The sequence below is a fragment of the Odocoileus virginianus genome, chromosome 15, assembly GCF_023699985.2.
Source record: "Odocoileus virginianus isolate 20LAN1187 ecotype Illinois chromosome 15, Ovbor_1.2, whole genome shotgun sequence".
NCBI lineage: Eukaryota > Metazoa > Chordata > Mammalia > Artiodactyla > Cervidae > Odocoileus > Odocoileus virginianus.
The window spans coordinates 8,479,379-8,497,488 of NC_069688.1; the positions used below are offsets into that span (position 1 = coordinate 8,479,379).

Sequence of the window (18,110 nt, forward strand, 5' to 3'; positions counted from 1 at the left end):
GGCGCGCCCTCCCGGAGAGGGGTCCAGGCCCCGCGGATCCAGCGCCCTCCCAGCCGACCGCGGCATTGTCTCGAGCGCGGCGGAGGAAAGTTCCCCGCCGTTTCTGGAGCCGCCGGCCCGGCCCCGGCCCCCGGCCCCCGGCCCTCGGCCCCAGCTGGGACTCGGCGCTGCCAGGCAGGCCCTAGGCCACTTGGCTTACAGCGAACGAAACTAAAGAAGAAAAAAAAATCCATTCGGGGCTTGGGGTTTGTTCCCGGGAAGCCAGGAAAGTGGCTTGTGTTTTTCTCCTTGTACCATTTGGAGACCTGCTGCATTTTCTGAGAGCAACGTGAAGTTTCAAAGAAAAAAAAAAAAAAAAAAGAAACTCTCTGGCGTCTGGTATTCTGCGGTTTCATACATCCCGAGTGTTCTTCCCGGGCATTCCTAAAGCGGTTTCCTTCAATAATTAATTTTTCCACTAGCGCAGGCGGATGGAGGGCCAACTTCAGACCATCCTCAGCGTGACCTCAGCTTTACCCGCACTAATCAGAGAGAGCAGGAACTTTCTCCCCCTTTTTCCCGTAGACTCTGTCAGGTTGTCTTGGCACATTGGATCCTGGAATGACAGCCGGGCATGGATTGCTGAGTAATGTTCGGGATTGTAAAACATAGTTCAGTATCTAGGCCAGTTTTGTCTCTCCATCAGACTGCAGCCCAGGGCTTTCCTGTTTTGCAGTTGGAGATTCACCTTATAACAGTTAGATCTTAGATGCAGATCTTCTGGAAGCGTCAAATCTCAACAGTTAAGGAAGAAACAGGACGTTTGAGAGCAGTTGTTGCAGCCCCTTCTTGTTATTCCTGCAGCCAGGAGAGGTGACAGGCTTAGGAAAAGTCACGTGGCCAGGGTTCAGACTCCCTGTCCAGTGCTCCTCACACTGTCAGTTTCTGGTCTGTGTCAGCCACTAAGTTTGGAAATATGTCTTCTTGGCATTGTAACTGTCATCATTTTTAGTGTCTTCTCTTGTTTTGTCTTTTCTGTTATTGCTGCTATTTCTGAGATATGCAGTTATCTCAAACTGCTTATTTTGAGATAAGAGTTAGAGAAATGATTCCCTAACCCCTACTATTCAGTCACTAAATGGATTTGGAGCTTCAGTCACCAAATGGATTTTTTTCCCCCCAGCAAATAGATTTGAAATATAAAATGGGTGGCTTCTTCTATGGGGGATGACTTTTCTCTATTCTGTTCTTTTGTATAAAGTAGAAACCCCCAGGTCCAGAAAAGGGCAGTATCTTAGCACGTAATATACTCAGTGATGTTCTCTAGGCTTGATTTCCAGCCCCCCTGTATCTTGTGAGCTTGGCAGCCCATCTATTTTTCTCACTATGAGAGCTCCAAAGGGCTGGTTTTTCATTTTTAGTATGTGATAATGTTGGAGAGAAAGGACTTTTTCGAAAGCTTGCCATTTGGTGAAGGAAATTGAAATTCTCTCCACCTCCCCACTCCTCACCAGCCACAGTGAGCCAGATTTTGCAAACTCAGCCACAGTCTTGCAGGCCCCCACATGAATGCGTACTTTCAAATAGGACCCTCCCTCGCCCTTCCTGAGGATGCACCTCCCTGCGCGCGTCTCCACACTGCACCCAGGTGGCTAAAGTCCAGAGCAGGCGTGTTCGCACCCTCCCAGGCCGTGTACCTGTCTGTGGCCTGTTAAAAGCCAGGCCCCACAGCAGGAGGTGAGTTTCAGGGTAGAAGTTTTACACCTGTGTTACCAGCCACTTGGCCTTGCTCACATGACCACTTTAGTTCTGCCTGTCAGATCAGCAGCAACATTAGATTCTCATAGGACCCCAAACCGTCCATACTGTGCTTTAATCATTCTGAACTCTGCCCCCCGCCCCCTCTCTGATCCGTGGAGAGATTATCTTCCATAAAAGCAGTCCCTGGTGCCAAAAGAGCTGGGACCGCAGGTCTAGAGGAAAGACAGGAGCCTATGTTACCTGGAGCCTCATCGTTCCTGTGTTTTCCCTTTAAGTTCTCAGTGTCTTTGACTGGATCCCGTGTCCCTGCTCTCGTTTTTCCCTCCTGTGTACCTCCTTCCCACTTCTCTCCCAGTCACTAGGTCTGCATGGGCTGGAGAGCAGGTCTTTTCTCTGGGCCATGTGACTGAGCCCTTGTGTCAGCAATGGCGACAAAGACACTAGCATTTATTGAACACTTGCTCTGTGCCCTGGGTCTGCCTCCTCCTAAGAAGTCCCAAGGAGGAGAGGGAGCTGCTTCTTTGGGAACCTTGCCCAGAAAGGACAGCACTTTTCAGATTCATCTGGAACCTGAGTCATTCTTTCATTCATCTCGTGCACGTTTGCTAAGTGTCTCCCCTGTGGGAGGTGCCGGGAGTGCAGAGATGGATAGGATCCTGTGTTCAAGGCCTTCTATTTCCAGCCTCATCTCTCAGGGTCAGCCTTGCGCTTTCTCTTTTAATTAGTCGCACCTGCTTCGTGCTAAGCACTGGGTGAAGTCCTGACAATACAGTGATGAATAAGATAGACCCAACCTCGCCCTCCTGGGGCTCGAATTCCAGAACAAAGGAGCAGGTAATTTCTAAAGAATGAAAGATGCTAGTGCTTGTTATTAAAGAAACACCCAGGATCAAAATGATGACCATAGTGAAGGGGAATGGGGAGAAGGGATGGCCCTAGTTTTGCCAGAGAAAGGCCTCTCAGAGACTGAAAAATCAAGAGGAAACTGGCCTGGCTGGAGAGGTTACTGCAGAGGGGGCATTCCATGCAGGGAGCTCAGAGTATGCCGGGTTCTCTGCACAGAAAAGCTTGATGTGATCCTGGGAGTGAGGAAAGTGGGGCCATGAGCGGGACGGAGTGTAAGGGAGCAACGGGGAGCATGCTCAGGGGTGAGGGCGAGGTTTCAGAGGGAGGCAGGGGCAGGCTGCATCATGCTGTGGACGATCACCCCACCAAGTACAAAGGGGAACTGATGAATGTAGGCTCAGGAGTGGGGTCTGATTGACATTTTAAGGAGATTACTTTTATAAGAGTGGATCACAGGGGGCGAAGAGTAGAAGTGGAGAGAGAGGCATATAAATAAAATTGCAGGCAGATTCTTCACTGTCTGCGCCACTAGAGACGCCCGTGTTAGTGTATGCATGTGTAGGTTTTATGTAATGATAAACAGTGTATTAGTTTCTTCTTGCTGCCATAACAAATTACCACAAACTGGGTGGCTTAAAACACCACCAGTTTATTCTCCTTCATTGCTGGAGGTCAGAAGTCTGAAATGGGTCTGACGTCAAGGTGTGGGCAGAACTCTGTTTTTTTTTTTTTTCCTGAAGGCTCTAGAGAATGATCTATTCCCTCGCCTTTTCCAGTTTCTAAAGGCTTCCTGCATTCCTTGGCTCCTGACCCTCTCCTCCTTCTTCAAAACCAGCAGTGTTGGTCCTAGTCCTTCCCTGGTTCTTTCTTCTTTTCCACTTTTGAGGACCCTTTTGATTACAGCAGCCTTCCTGTATAATCGAGAATGAAAGTGTTAGTCGCTTAGTTGTGTCCAACTCTTTGCAACCCCAAGGACTGTAGCCCACCAGGCTCCTCTGTCCATAGAGTTCTCCAGGCAAGAATACTGGAATGGGTTGCCATTTCCTCCTCCAGGGGATTTTCCCCACCCAGGGATCAAACCCAGATCTCCTGCATTGCAGGCAGATTCTTTACCGCTGAGCCACCTGGGAAACCCTAGAATCATCTCCCTATTTTAAGGTCAACTGATTAGTAACCTTATTTCCATATTCAGCCTTAGTTCCCCATTGCCGGTGACCCGTGTAGCCTAACACATTCACAGTTCCTGGGGATTTGGACGTGGACATCTTCGCAGGCTGGTAGGGGAAGATGTTATGGGGACTGTGGGGCGAGGCCCCTAACCCAGTGAGGGAGGGGAAGCCAGGGACATCTTCCTGGAGGTAGTGGTACCTGGATGGAAGTCAGTCCCTACTTGTATCCTCACTGCCCTTCCAAGTATTTCACTGTCTCATTGAGATTTATTCATTCCTCCATTCAAGGTCTTGTTGATGCCCGGCTTTACGTGGGGAGTCAAGAGTTGAGGATTCATTTCACTGCACATCCTTCAGGCTGTAGGCCAGACTGTTCACTTTCAACTCAGGACATTCACTTTTTTTTACCCCACTTCATGAGTCAGTTAAACTGACCAACCCATGAACACCCTCCCCCCGCCCCCCTACCCTGCATCTTCTCCCAGGAAGGAGTGGAGACTGAGGGGGTTAGTCCTCTCTTTAAAATTGCCTGGGGTTGGTCTCTCGGGATGGCGGGAACCCCAACACGTGTGCCTTTTGTACAGTTAAAACCTCAGTTCCTGAGCTATGGTTACAGTCTCCAGACTCAGCCATTCCTGTTCCCAAAGCAGGCCATTGGCCTTAATAGAAGTCAGGAGAGGGTGTGTAGTTTGGTCAGGACAAATCCATCTGAACTGAAAGGGGAAAAAGCATCCCAAGACCTGGCCTCCTCGTGGCCTGTGGCAGGCGACCCCATCTTCTGCGTCGCTGCGAGGGGCTGATTAAGACCAGATTGCGAACACCTTCCCTGTTATTTGGAAGAAAATGGGCTCTTGTCCCAGCTACTCCCCGGAAACAGACGGTGTCCGGAGACCTTCAGTGCCGGGGGGCCCCATCAGCTCTGCCAGCCAGCGGCATGCCGAGTGCAGGGAGACCGAGGTCCCTCACTGCCCGCGCTTCCCCTGCCGACCCCCATCCCTTGGAAGTGCCACCAACTAGTCGGTCTTGTAGTATTTTTGGCGTTTCCCCTTCCTCTACTGGTCTAAGTCAGGAAATGCGAAAGTGTACAGCGTTAGAAAAACAGAAATGAGCAAGCAGTGTCTCTCCAACAGAGGGATACCAGGTGGAAGTCTGGTTAGACTTGGAGTAAAGAAGTGTGACTGTTAGTGCATCCCCCAGATGTCGCAGGGCTTCCCGAGAACCAGGCCCATGCCAGGCATCCGTGGGCAGGACAAGAAGAAGAGGGTCCAGCCTGTTTGTGGTTTCTGGGGGATGGCTCATCTTTCCCTCATCAAGACTCATCCAGCAAGGCATCTGCCTTTATAAAACTCTTGCCTATGGAATGATACTGGGTGCCCGTTTCATTGTAGTTTTGTAATGAAATAATTATCCTTTCGCGTAGGAGGGATATCTAAACGAGAGGGAAATCTAAAAGGGAGGGGATATATATTTATAAGTGTAGCTGATTCATTTTCCTATGCAGTAGAATCTTAAGACAACATTTTTAAAGCAACTGTACTGCAATAAAAATTAATAAAACAAAATAGACCATTTGTCCCTCTTGCAGCTATAGTCACTTTTTAATTGTTAAAAAATTAAAATACAAATCATATTTCTTATTGAAATATAGTTGCTTTAAAACATCGTGTTAATTTCTGACTCAGTTTTACATATATATATCTCTTTTCAATATTCTTTTCCATTTTGGTTTATCACAGGATATTGGATATAATTCCCTGTGCTATACAGTGTTATTGTTTATCCATTCTGTATCTACCAGTTTGCATCTGTTAATCCCAACTGCCTAGTCCATCAGAAACGCAGAAGGCACTCCAGTAAAAGACCATCATATAGGCAACTTGCCCTCAAATGGTTCAGAAAATAATTATATGTATTTTCTGAATACATAAAAATTACATGTGAGGAAAAAAAAGGAAAAAAAGCAAGGGGAGTAAAATATTAACCATTGATGAAGGTGGGTAAAGGGCATGTGTGTTCCTTGTACTATTCTTATTGACATTTCCGAATAATATTTTTGCAAACTGAAGGGGGGGAATATAAGAGGGCTCCACATTCCATGGTGATTGTGACCTTGGTTCAGGATGGCCCAGAGGAAGCCAGAAGATGCTGGGGTCTGCTATGGACCCCACCTTTCTGGCGTCCTTACACTTTTTTGTACTGAACTGAAATCATGGAGGAAAAGCATCCTGCATGAGGAGTGCAGAAATGCAAGCATCATCACCGCCGTCCCGTATGGAAACGCATTTGCTGGTGTGGTTGCCTCCCTTTCAGACTGAGCATCTTGAGGGGCTCAGGCTGGGGCTCTGGCTTACTCCTCCTGTCCCCCTGTGCCAGGCACAGGCCAAGGGCAGGCACTGGGCGGGGAGGCGGGATCCAGTGCCGTGGCTTCTGTGTCACCATGTTTGTTCAATTTTCTCATCGTTGAGTTTTTGTTTCTGATGACTCTCCATTTTACTTCTGGAAATTCCCTCTGGTTCTCTTTCCAATCCATTGCCTTTGAATCCTTGGGTCTTATTCTTCCATGAGAATTCTTCGTTCTTATTTCATATCTTTGCTTTAAAATGCACCAATACTCTTTTTCAGACTGCCCTGTTACATTAATTCTGGAGGAGCCTATTTTCCCATTTCCTGCATCTTCCGATTTGGAGGAAATGGCAAAATGGTGGTTCATACCCTGCCTTTCCTGGGTAGCAGAAGAGGATTTACAGAGCTGGTTTTGTGCTTCAGCCAAGGTGCTGAGGGTTGTCTAGATCCTGGAAATGCTGCTGTGGTAGCTGCTGAGCTGGAGACTTTTAACCCCAGTTTCTGCTTTTAACCCCAGTATCTTTGAGCTCTGCGTCCATACTTCGGGCCTCAGAGTTTGCACAGAAGCCTTTTTCTCCCCCATCCTTACCCAGAAGCAGAATGCGCTTTCTTGTCATTTTTCTGCACTGGAGAGAGGAATCGTTTTGGCCCACTTTCAAAGGAGGCTGGGACCTCTGCGAGGTTGTGGCCTTATGGAGGGTTCTCAGCTGTCCTGTCCTGCAGGCACCAAGCAGAGACCAGCCAGCTTAATACACTGAGTCTTCTTTTGCAAACAAGGAAAAGAAAGAACACTTACAAAGATGTAAAAACTGCCATTTCCAGAAAAGAAAACCAGAATCCTTATCAGACCAGTAGTGAAGATGTGATTCAGAGCAGCAAGCACTTGGAACACTTCTGTGTGTGCGCCCTGCAGAGCAGCGGCTTGGGGAGGCAGGAATAAGCTGGGCCTCAAATGTCTTGTTCATCTTTGTAACTCTCAGTGCAGAGAAGACAACCGGTCTTGAAGAAGAGAGGAAAAGAGAAAGGAACCATATATATCGAAAAAGACAAATGACCGATGTGGGAGACAGACTAATGGAAAGGAGCACTGAATTGTGACTCAGAAGCCCAGAGTTCTAGTCTGGAAATTGACTAGATATTGACTGTGATGTGACTCTTACAAGCAGTCACTTACCTTCTGGCAGCACCCTTCCTCATCCATGTCAAGGTGGTGATAATTCTGTCCTGACCCCCACTTCTCGCCGGCTTGCGTGAGATCATGAATGCAGGAGGGGGGAGCCTCAGAGGGTAAGGGGGCTTTCTTGTCATCAAGGTGGAAGGGGCCACGTGCCCTCCAGCTGTGCCTTGTTCTGAAGACTCCCTGCCCATCCCCACCTTGTCTCATCACCACCGTGGGCACTGGGTTTTCCAGGGAAGAGCTGCAGGCATTTCAGTTCCTCAAAGCTTGTGCAGACTAAGGGGCTGTTCCCTGGCGTATGGGCAGTAGTTGGGCACTGGGGTGGCTGAATGGCTCCTGTGTCTTTCCCCTGGGAGGTCCCCCCCACCCCCAGATTCCACAAATGAGGGCTGAGCTGCAGCCGGGAGCCCTTGCGGGGTGGAATTTGTATATTGCGTTGCCTCTGTGCTATTTTCCGAAGCAGTCCTCTGGATGATGGAACTCAAGATCTCTGTGGGGTCTGTCCTTTGGTCAGATCACTCTCATGCCTGACTTGATTTGGTATATGTAAGTAGGAGCATTTGTCATGATACAATGGGAAAACCACTGGACTCGGGATCAATAACAATAGCTAATATTTGCCCTACGGACTATAACCCGCCAGGCTCCTCTGTCCATGGGATTTCCCAGGCAAGAATACTGGAGTCAGTTGCGATTTCCTCCTCCAAGGGATCTTCCCAACTCAGGGATCAAACCCTTGTCTCTTATGTTTCCTGCATTGGCAGACAGGTTCTTTATCACTAGCGCCATCTGGGAAGCCCTTATCGTACATTAATACACGTCAAGCACTGCTTTAAGTAGCTTTCCTATGAGTTCGTTTAATGCTTGTAACAACTCTGTGAAACAGGTACTCTTTTTCTCCTCATTTTATGTGGGAGGAAACACACACAGGGACTAATTTCCCCGAGGTCATATACTGCACAGGTGGCAAGATTTTAAGCGAGGCGGTCTGTGTTCACTGCCCACGCTGGACCATTGCCTCTGAAGACTTGAACTTGAATTCCATATCCTAATTCCTCACGTGGCCTTGGGAGAGTCTGCCTTACACTTTTCTCTTAGCTTTTCTGGTCATCAGTGTCCTCTCCTGTAAATTTTGAAAAAGCTTTCAGGTTTTTTAAAAAAGGTGTTAAACCAAGCCATATATTAATATACAGAAAGTGGTGCCAGGCACATAATCCGTTCTAAACAAAAGTGAGTGGGTTCCATTTGCAGGATCAAGAGGAGAAGGAAAAATGAGTTCTCATTTGCAGGATCAACAATGGAAGGAAAAAAGCAAGGACCAATTCAATATAGAGATTCTTCCCTCCACACACTTTTCATTCCATATCCTGCTGTGTGCCAGGCACTTGGGAGGCAAAGGTGAAAACTCAGGGTCCGTGGGCTAGAGCATCTTATACCTGATTAGAAGAGAAAGATGCGGAACTGTTCGCAGTTTTGAACTGATGTCCATCCTCACCACAGCAAAGCTACACAGGCATGGATGGCCGTGAGTGTGCAGGGAAGGGAGAGTACCCCAGGGGGGCAGAAAGGGGAACCTTTGGGGAAAATGTGCTCAAAGAATTTATGATCCAGGGTGGGCGGGCTCTTAGTATGCGGAGGGAGTGAGGAAGGGTCTGGTCTCCAAGGCTGAGAGTAGCCGGATCACAATCCTTCTGATAGGAATGTGCTGGGTATTTTTAATTCATCAGTTTCTTTTTCTTTCTTTTTGGCTGTGCTGGGTCTTCACTGCTGTGTCGGCTTTTCCTGCTTTTCCCGTAGCGGCGAGCGGGGGCTACTCTCTAGTGTGGCTCGTGGGCTTCCCCTTGCAGCGGCTCCTCGTGTCACTGAGCATAGTCTCTAGGCCCGAGGGCGTCAGTAGCTGTGGCTCACTGGCTTAGTTGCTCCACAGCATGTGGGACCTTCCTGGACCAGGGATCGAACCTGTGACTCCTGCATTGGTAGGTGGATTCTTTACCACTGAGCCACGAGGGAAGCCTTTGTGCTGGTTATTTTTTTTTATTGTTGAGGCCTATTGTTCAGTCACGCAATCATGTCTAACTCTTTGCGACCCCGTGGACTGCAGCACGCCAGGCCTCTTTGTCCCTAAGGAAAGAGAGGCCTAAGGAAAATATCTGTTCAAATATTTGTGCAAGGAGACAGGCAAACTCTCAGGTAAAATACCACAGCATCCGGGGTCTCTCTCTGAAACGCAGGCATCCCTGCTATTTCCTACCCCCGACTGTCACAGAACTCCGGATCCAGAAGAGCAGACTGCAGTGTTTATAGACCTTCCCGTCATAGCTCTGAGCCAGTTTCCTCTCCTAGGACAGTTACTTCCTCTGACCTAAAATAGAACCGCTGAAGGGTGGAGATGCCGGATGTTTGCAGGTTGCACCCGGTTTAATGGTGTTCTTCGGGGCAGGCAGGTAAGAAGTTGTAGAAGACACTGTTGACTGTTTATCAACAGCCTTTGCCCTTCTGCTTTGCTGACAGAACACTGATCTTCAGGAGCCCACCCTCCAGGGACATTGAGAGAGATCAGTCCCAGCCCCAGTGGTGAACCTCTGTGGTCTTGTCCTCCTTGGCAGTGATTGGTTTAGGAATGGGCACATGCCACAACTCTGGCTGTAAAATATACAGGGGAGTTTTCAGGGGGGATGGAGAAAGGTTTTTTCCCATCTTAAATGGAGGCATTTAGAAAGAAATGGCCTCTCCTGCTATTGTTGTTGTTCAGTTGCTGAATCATGTCCAACTCTCTGTGATCACATGGACTGCAGCACGCCAGGCTTCCCTGTCCTTCACCATCTCCCAGAGTTTACACAAACTCATGTCCATTGAGTCAGTGATACCATCCAACCATCTCATCCTCTGTCTTCCCCTTTTCCTTCTACTCTCAATATTTCCCAGCATCAAGGTCTTTTCCAGTTTTTGAATCAAGTGGCTGAAGTATTGGAGCTTCAGCTTCAGCTTCAGCATCCAATGAATGTTCAGGGTTGATTTCCTTTAGGATTGACTGGTTTGCTCTCCTTGCAGTCTAAGGGACTCTCGAGAGTCTTCCCTAGCACCACAGTTCAAAAGCATCAATTCTTTGGTGCTCAGTCTTCTTTATGGTCCAACTCTCACATCCGTACATGACCACTGGAGAAACCATGGCTTTGACTATACCATGGGACCTTTGCTATGGGATGTAGTAGGGCTGGGATGTGATACTTGGCACTATGGCTGCCATCTTGGGGCCATGAGGGGGCCTTGCTAGGGAGAACATGTTGAGTGTGTCTGAACAGAAAGATGGGAGGAACAAGACACTGAACACCCTACTTTGAGACTGGTTTTGAGCTGTTTTCTGTTAGCCCCTACACCCAATCTTAACACAAGGGTCTGGCCATGTCACATAACATTTGAGTGATTCTGGGTCCGCTATACCCTCCTCTAATAACCCTGTGCTTAGCCCAGCAGCCTATTTGAAACCACCACCAACTTGTACATGTTTATACCTTGGCAGTCTTGCTGTTTTTTTCACCTACCAGATATCCAGCTCTTTGAAGAATGGCTCAAATGCCCCTTCTCTGTGAAGCCTTTCCAGATCTTTCCTGTTGTAATTCATTATCTTAGTCATTGAGCACCCATAATATCTGTTGCCCCTCCCATTGTCCGTGCCTATGCCCACTCTCATTCTTTAGTAGATGCCTACTGTGTGCCATCTGCGTGGTGTACAGTGGCATTGTCCTTCATGACTGGGGGCAGACGTGTGCTGTAAATGTGAGCCAGTGTGGTTTGTGTGATCGCAGGGGAAATAAGGTATCACTAAGTACTTACGAAGGGGACACCTCACCCCACCCTGCACAGAGGGTCAGGAGGACTTGCTCCAGGGTGGAAGACTTGCTCCAGGGTGGAATCCTTGAGCTGAATCTTAAATAATGAATAAAAATTAGCCAGAAAAAGAGGGACGGGAAGAGAAGGAAGTCCCAGGTGTAGGGAGCCACTTCAGCAAGGGGTGGATGGTGCACACAGCATGGTTTGTGCCGGGAACCGAGTGATTCAGCACTGGTGAATCTGCTGTGTGAGGCGGGATGCCCTGAGCTGCAGGGGAAGTCGGGAGCCACATCCCAAAGCTGGGGCTTTATCCTGGAGGCTGTTGAGAAGCCATTGAAAGCTTATGGTGGGGCAGTGATGTGACCCTTGCTCTTTTGGGAAGCTGACTCTGGGAACCTTGGACCGAATGGACCGGTGGGTGAGGCCGAGGACTGGAGGCGGGCAGGCCATTCAGGATGCCCTTGTAGGAGTCTGGCAGCAAGTGGCCCGGGAGGTGGAGAGGGAAGGTGCTAGGCAGTCACACCGGCTGGCCTGGGGATGGATTGGGAGAGGGCAGTGGGAGAGCCATTGAGGGCCCTGAGCCTTCTGGCTTGTTTATGAGGCCGGGACATGTTTGTGTCTCTCAAGTCCACAGCCTCCCTGGACTCCTGGTCCTTCTGGCCTCTGCATCCCTAGATGTTCCGTGCTGGGCTTCAATGGCAGATGGCTGAGAAAGAAGGAAGTCTCTGCCTCTCTTCCGTCTTCTCTTCCCCTCCGACAACTTCAGCTCTTTGGTTTTCATTTATGTGGAAGGGGAAGTGGAGCTGTGGTGTGGTTTTCCTGGTCTCCTGGCTCCCTAGATCTGAGCCTCGAGAAGAGGGAAGAGGTTCTTACTGCCGGTGGCTCACTCCCTTTCTTTCTTACGCCTCTTCCAAACCAAACGGGTTCTGCAGAAGCCTGTCCCCACATCTCCAGTCCAGCCATCTGTGTGTCCCACACAGAGGCTGAGTTTCTGCCTCAGGCCAGGTTTCTGCAGGATCGCCCCTGAGCCATCCGGCACTTTCCCAACTCTCTGCCCTCTGCTTCATCTGTCCTCCAAGCTGCTGCCAGGGGAGTCTCCTCAAGACCTTACATCGGGGTCACCTCCTGCTTAGTAGGAGGTGACTTACTCCTACTAAGTAAGTCAGCAGCTCCAGTCCCTGGCTCCGTTGCCTGAGCGGTCAGATGAAGAAGCAGGCAGCCTGGTCTTTTCAGCTGCTCTGACCTGGGGGGTCAGCCTGGTTCTCACCTTACCTTATCCTCAGGCCACCATCATAGCTGGTAAAGAATCCACCTGCAATGCAGGAGACCCCGGTTGGATTTCTGGGTTGTGAAGGTCCCCTGGAAAAGGCTACCCACTCCAGTATTCTGGCCTACAGAATTCCATGGACTGTATGGTTCATGGGATCGCAAAGAGTTGGACATGACTGAGTAACTTTCATTCACGACCATAAAGTGAATATTGCTGTAATTGTAATTGTCATGCAATTTGTTTGGTTTCCCAGTGAGAATAAAAGGTATGTTTACACTATAGTCTATTAAGGGTGCAATGGCGTTTTGTCTAAAAGAAGCCAATGTAGATACCTTAACTAAAAAATGCATTATGCTAAAAAGCACTAACTATCATCTGAGCCTTCAGCGAGTCATAATCTTTTGCCATAGTAACATCAGAGATCACTGATCTCAGTGATACCAGGGTTCTGGGCCTTCTTAATTAATAGAAATTGATAAGAGACCAGACAAGAAATTCAGGAAAGGCTTTATTAATTATTTATTATTCTTTATTTATTTATTCTGGCCTGGAGAATTCCATGAACTGTATATGTTAAGAGTTGACTGAGTGACTTTCACTTTCACTGCAGCAGAGGGGAGCTAGAACAAGCAGTAGTTTCCCCTTCTCTTTTGCTCATGGTGAAATGAGCTGGTTCCTTATATGTGGTGAGGGTAGGGTGAGTGGAATTGTACAGTATGTGACCCTTTGTGTCTGGCTTTTTTCCCTTAGCATAATGTGTCTAAATGTTTCTCTTCAGTTCAGTTCAGTTCAGTTGCTCAGTCATGTCTGACTCTTTGCAACCTCATGGACTGAAGCACTCCAGGCTTCCCCGTCCATCACCAACTCCTGGAGCTTGCTGAAACTCATGTCCATCAAGTTGGTGATGCCATCCCACTGTCTCATCCTCTGTCATCCCTTTCTCCTCCTGCCTTCAGTCTTTCCCAGCATGAGGTTCTTCTCTCATAAGTCACTTCTTCGCATCAGGTGGCCAAAGTATTGGAGCTTCAGCTTTAGCATCAGTCCTTCCAATGAATATTCAGGATTGATCTCCTTTAGGATGGACTGGTTGGATCTCCTTGCAGTCCAAGGGACTCTTAAGAGTCTTTTCCAACACCACAATTCAAAAGCATCAGTTCTTTGGTACTCAGCTTTCTTTGTGGTCCAACTGTCACATCCATACATGACTACTGGAAAAACCATAGCTTTGACTATACAGACCTTTGTCAGCAAAGTAATGTTTCTGCTTTTTTCCCTTAGCATAATGATTTTAAAGTTCATCCATGGTGAAGCAATGTATCAGTACTTCATTCCTTTTTATGATTGAACAATATTCCAGTGTATGAGTAGACCAGATTTTATTTGTCTGTTCATCGGTTGATAGACATTTGGGTTGTTTCCAACTTAGGACTATTGTGAATATTGCCTCTGTAAACATTCACCTGTAAGTGTTTGTTTGAAAACCTTTTTTCAACTCTGGGGAATATACCTAGGATGGAATTGATGAGTCATTTGTTAACTCTGTATTTAAATTTATTGAGGACCTGCCAAGCTTTTCCAAAGTGGCTGAATCATTTTACATCCTCCTAGCAATATAAGAGGGTTCCAGTTCTCCACATCCTTGCCAAGACTTGTTATTTATGTTTTTTGGTATGATAGCTGATCTAGTGGGTATGACATGGTGTGTCACTGTGGTTTTGATTTGCATTTTTATTTCTTTTTTTTAAAGAATATGTTTTATTATTTATTTACTTAGCTGCGTCGGGTCTTAGTTGTGACACGCAGGATCTTCGCTGCTGTGTGTGGGCAGTGAACACACACTTCTCTCTAGTTGTGGCTTGTGGATGCTGTTGCCCCTTGGCATGTGGGATCCTAGTTCGCCGACCAGGGATGGAACTTGTGTCCCCTGCATTGGAAGGCAGATTCTTACCCGTTGGACCACCAGAGAAGTCCCTGATGTGCATTTTGCAACGACTGATGTCTTTGAGCATCTTTGCTGTGCTTGTGGATCGTGTGAAGGGATCTTTAGGAAGGTGTGGGCAGGTGCAGGGAAGCTCCAGGAATAGAGTGGTGCCCAGGTCACGTGACCCTGGGGCTCCTGTGTCATGCCCAGTTTGAGGGGTGGGGAGGGAGCAGTTGCTGGGACCTGGAGACAGGGAGGGCATGAGGAGGGATTCTGACCAGAGCTAAGACTTGGGTCAAAAAAAAAAAAAAAAGACTTGGGTCAAAGGTGGCAGCCGGTTCACAGTGGCCTCCAGAGGGGGAGCAGTGGTGGGTCCAGAGGTGGGGCAGAAGGGGGAGTGGATTCCTCACTCTCCCTTCCCTCCTGTCTCCTGCTGGGGGCTCCCCGTTGGTCAAAACCATCCTGCAGCAGAGGGAAGGGGGCCTGCATTATTGGTCCCTAGAGGCCAATCTGGGACTTGGGAAAGGGGATGGTGGAGCATGAGGGACATGTAGCACAGAATTAGTGTCTGTTTCAGGAGGCCCTGATCCATCTTCCTGTAAGTCTTCAGGTCTCTCCTTCATCTTGCATTGACTTCTTGAGGCTGGCAATGAGACGGGCTGCCCTCACCTCGAGCGTCTTTATTGTAACATCCAGAAGAAAGGAGGAAGCACCGTTTCCAAAACCTCTTCTAGGAGATGGAGAAGGAGCCTCCAACTCAGGTCTCCTTCATCCAAGTTGGGTCACGTGCCCTTTAGATTAATCACCAGCAAAGTACTGGAAAGGCTTTCTTTTTAAGGTTTTGTAGAGTTTCGTTTTATTTTTGTTTGAGAGGTTTTATTTTTCTTTAATTAATTTTTATTGCAGCAAAGTTGATTTACAGCGACCGGGAAGGTTTTGAACCAGCAGAGCCCATTCCTGGGAGCTGCAGGAACACGTACCTCCTGGGAGAAGGGGGATCCCGAATGAAGTCAGGAATGAGAAAGGGTGGAGCCCCACGGTGCCCTTCCCTGGGGATTCTTTGGAACATCTGATAAGCTAGAGCCCACGATTTTCCCACTCCACCCCATACCGTGCCAGGGACGAGACCAGAAGTTGGACCAGGCTTCTGGGAGGGTTTACGCCCTGGCTGCTGAGTCATCTCCAGTCACACCAACCGCCTCAGGCTTCCGGGTCTCCCAGACCCTGTCATCCCTCCTCTGGTCCACATCCTTAATGGTGATTCCAGGGCGTAAGTCCAGACTCAATTCAACCAGGAGTCCAGGAAATGGATGTTTTTTTGCAGATCTTAGGACAAAAGACAGAATTCTTAAAATCCACCCATTGGGCTTCCCTGGTGGCTCAGTGGTAAAGAAACCACCTGCCAATGCTGGAGACACGGGTTCCATCCCTGGTCCAGGAACATCCCACCTGCCCTGGAGCAACAAAGCGCACGCACCACAACTGTTGAGCCTGTGCTCTAGAGCCTGGGAGCTGCAACTGTTAGCCCATCTGCAGCAACTGCTGAAGCCCATGCGTGCCCTAGAGCCCATGCTCAGCAATAAGAGAGGGCACCGCGATGAGGAGCCTACACACTGCAGCTAGGGAGTTGCTCCCGCTCGTCGCAGCTGGAGGAAAAACTTGAGCAGCAATGAGGACCTATCACAGCCAATAAGTAAATAAAAGTATTAAAGCAAAAAGCCACCCCCCCCCCAACCTTTTGTATGGTTCTGTGTCTATGAAATCGCCAGAATAGGCAAATCTATAGAAACTGAAAGTTACACTTTTGCCAGGAGTGGGTGGAGGTGGAGTTGGAGGGGAGTAACTGTTGATGGGTATGAGGTTTCTTTTGGGGGCAACAGAAATGTTCTAAAATCGATTAGGGTGATGGTCACACAACTCTGTGAGTTAGGTTTTAGACCGTGGAACCGTGTCCTTTAAATCGGTATATTGTATGGTATGTGAGTTATGTCTGGAGAAGGAACTGGCAATCCACTCCAGTATTCTTGCCTAGAGAATCCTGTGGATGGCGGAGCCTGGTGGGCTGCTGTCCATGGGGTCGCTCAGAGTTGGACACGACTGAAGCGACTTAGCGTAGCGTGAGTTATGTCTCATCAAAGCTGTTAGAGAAGACAGAAGACACAAAAGCTCCACCTGCTGCTGTTCTTCCTGTTTTATTTATTTATTTTTTTTTTTTTGTAAAAAATCATTTTAAATTTATTTAAAAATTTTTTATTCTATTTTTTTCAGCGAATCAGCATGCCACTGATGTAAACAAAAGAAAAACACTAATTCATCACAAAAGATAAGGATAGGCACTGAAATACACAACATTAAAGTCAAGAAAATTCTACTTATAGAAAACACACATGGGAAAAATGTTTGCAACACTTTAACCACCAAAAGAGATGGACATATAAATCCCAACAAATTCAGAAAAATGGAGGGGGAGGGGAGAGGACAATTTACAAGTATTTCTAACGTCCAGTTAACACCTGAGAAGAGCTTAACTTCTGCACCATTGGAGGCATCAGTATTAAAACTACAAAGAAGTCGAAAGAAGGCAGATCAGCAAATATGAAAATGTCTCAAATCCTCAACATTCGGGGGGCTGGGCAAATGATATTGGTCTCACTTGCACAGAAAGTTCTCATGCAGCGTCCACGAGGCCGGAACACACACGAACGGCCAGTAGCAATTCTATTGACAGCAGTTCCCACCTGCACCCCAAATAACTGGGCAGGGATCTTTAGGGCTTCGCGACCCGCGGTGGCCTCACAGTGACACAGAAATGCCCCCTCCCCAGGCTGGATCAAGGGAGGTGCACACAGTAACCAGCTGTGAAGGCCAAGCCATCACACCTTCCTGGTCCGCATGGGCGCCATGTGCAGACTCACAGTGCCCTGGTCCTCTCGGCCCCTCGGGGTCTGCAGGACTTTGCGGGGGCAGATGACCACGAACCTATAAATTCGTGAACCGCTGGGAGCCTAAATCGTCCTCGTCCACAGGGGACACAGAATTCAAGGGAGAGGAGGAGTCGGAAAAGAGATCCTGGGATAACATCACGGCACTGTCAGGAAGCAGAACCGGAAGAGGATCTGGGCAGTAGTTCGGGGCGTCGGGGTCCTGAGGCCAGTCCGGGGCGGGGGCCGGGATTGGAGCAACGGGGCCGTACACGTGGACGCTCTGTGCTGGGACCCACGTGGCCTGGCCGCAGCTGGAGACGCCGGGCTCGGGTGCTGGGAGCACCTCAGTGGGACTGGGGGGAGGAGGGTGGCTGTAGAATCCCGGGCCGCCTGGGAAACTGGGGCTCGCAGCTGTGGCAGCAGATTCCAGGGCGGGGGCGGGAGTCCGGGGCGCTCCGGGGTCCGTGGACGCATCGCCGGCCCTCCGGTATCCGCCCTGGGCCTGTCCTCGCTCCAAACGGGAGCGCTGGGCCCGGCGGTTCTTGAACCACACCTGCACTCTGTGTTCGTCCAGGTGCAGCCTGGCCGCCAGGCGCAGGCGGTCCCGGTAGCTCGGGTACTCAGTCCTCAGGAAGGCTTCTTTGAGCACCTCCGACTGCTCTTTGCTGTACACGGTACGCTCCCGCCGCTTTCTCTTTGGGGGCGCTGATCTCCCCGTGGGGCTCATGATGGACTCAGGTTCTTGCATCCTCCTGCTGTTCTGCTGTGGGAGCTTGAGGCTCTGCTCCTTCCTGTTTTATTTAAAGCTGAGGTTGAGTGCTGTTTTATTCCTTAATCATAAAAATTATTTGTGGCTTATACCATGTTTTTTTTTTTTTTTAATTTCATT

The 18,110-nt window shown here is 48.8% G+C and overlaps 1 protein-coding gene and 1 pseudogene across 2 annotated transcripts in view; one reads left to right on the forward strand and one right to left on the reverse strand.

Moving 5' to 3' along the window:
• ASAP1 (ArfGAP with SH3 domain, ankyrin repeat and PH domain 1) overlaps positions 1–18,110 on the forward strand; it is a 329,862-nt gene that overhangs the window by 555 nt on the left and 311,197 nt on the right. The window lies entirely within an intron of this gene.
• LOC139038378 (tetrapeptide repeat homeobox protein 2-like) lies at positions 17,209–17,969 on the reverse strand (annotated as a pseudogene).